The 1501-nt window shown below is 48.0% G+C and overlaps 1 protein-coding gene across 1 annotated transcript in view; it reads left to right on the top strand.

Moving 5' to 3' along the window:
- The window catches only part of PTGES3 (prostaglandin E synthase 3), a 26139-nt gene that overhangs the window by 15761 nt on the left and 8877 nt on the right, over positions 1 to 1501 (top strand). The gene's annotated exons all lie outside the window — the stretch shown is intronic.

Raw genomic sequence — 1501 nt, 5'->3', positions numbered from 1 at the left:
TTAAGTATTTATAAAGTATATCAATCTTTAAAGGTAGTTTGTTCTCAAATGGACTTAGGAAATTAAATAAACTACCAGTTTATTCTCTGAACATTCCCCCCCCCCGAGACAGGGTCTCTCTTTGTCACCCAGGCTGGATTGCAGTGGTACAACCTTGGCTCGCTGCAGCCTCAGGTTCACAGGATCAAGTGATCCTCTTAGCCCCCCAAGTATCTGAGACTACAGGGGTATGCCACCACACCTGGCTAATTTTTGTATTCTTTGTAGAGAATGGGTATCACAGTGTTGCCCAGCCTGTTCTTGAACTTCGGGGCTCAAGCGATCTGCCCACCTCAGCCTCCGAAAGTGCTGAGACTATAGGCATAAGCCACCACACTGGCCTAATCTTTTGTTTTGGAGATAGTCTTGTGCCACTCATGGTAGAGTGCAGTAGTGTGAACTTGGCTCACTGCACCCTCGACCTGGCCTTAAGCGATCCTCCCACCCACCTCAGCTTCCCAAATAACTAGGATTATAGGAATGTGCCATCACACCCAGGAAAGTGTTTTTTTTTTTTTTTTTTTTTAAAGATGGGGGTTCACCATGTTGGCCAGGCTGGTCTTGAACTCCTGACCTCAGGTGATCCACCCATCTCAGCCTCCCAAAGTGCTAAGATTACAGGCGTGAACCACTGCGCCTGGCGAAAGTTGTTTTTTTCTTTCTTTCCCTCTTTTCCCCAGATACAGGGGAAAACAGGGTCCACTGTTGCTCAGGCTATCTCGAACTCCTGAACTAATCTTTCCACCTTGCCCCCTAAAGTGTCGGGATTATAGGTGTGAGCCACCCCATCTAGCTTAGTCTATTCTTTGTGTGCTAATTACATGCCCTCCTAAAAATATGTTCACAGTTCAGAAATGTTTTGCCAGGCACCAGTAGTTTGTGCCTGTAGTTAAGAGCTACTTCGGAGGGTACAGCGGAAGGATCACTTGTACCCAATTTTGGGTTGCAGTGCTATATGTCAGTCAGGTAGCCACACTAAGTTAACATCAGTATGGTGGTGTCCCAGGAAGTGGGGACCACCAGGTTGCCTAAAGAGGGTAAACCAGATGCCTGGTCAGAAATCAAGCTGGTCAAAACTCACATACAGATCATTAGTGACATTGTACCTGTAAATGCTCACTGCACTCCAGCCTGCACAACATAGCAAGGCCTGGGCTCTTTAGAAGAAAAGAAAATGTAGTCTTGGGCGTTGCGGCTCGCGCCTGTAATCCCAGCACTTTGGGAGGCCGAGGCGGGTGGATCATGAGGTCAAAAGATTGAGACCATCCTGGCCAACACAGTGAAACCCCATCTCTACTAAGTGAGTACAAAAATTAGCCGGGCATTGTGGCACTCACCTGTAGCCTCAGCTACTCAGGAGACTGAGGCAGGAGAATTGCTTGAACCTGGGGGGCAGAGGCTGCAGTGAAGAGATTGTGCCACCTCACTCCAACCTGGTGACAGAGCAAGACTCCATCTCAAA

Source organism: Cebus imitator, unplaced genomic scaffold, assembly GCF_001604975.1.
Source record: "Cebus imitator isolate Cc_AM_T3 unplaced genomic scaffold, Cebus_imitator-1.0 Scaffold96, whole genome shotgun sequence".
Taxonomy (NCBI): Eukaryota; Metazoa; Chordata; class Mammalia; order Primates; family Cebidae; genus Cebus; species Cebus imitator.
Note: the sequence above shows the minus strand (reverse complement) of the source record. Positions and strands in the feature narration are given on the sequence as shown.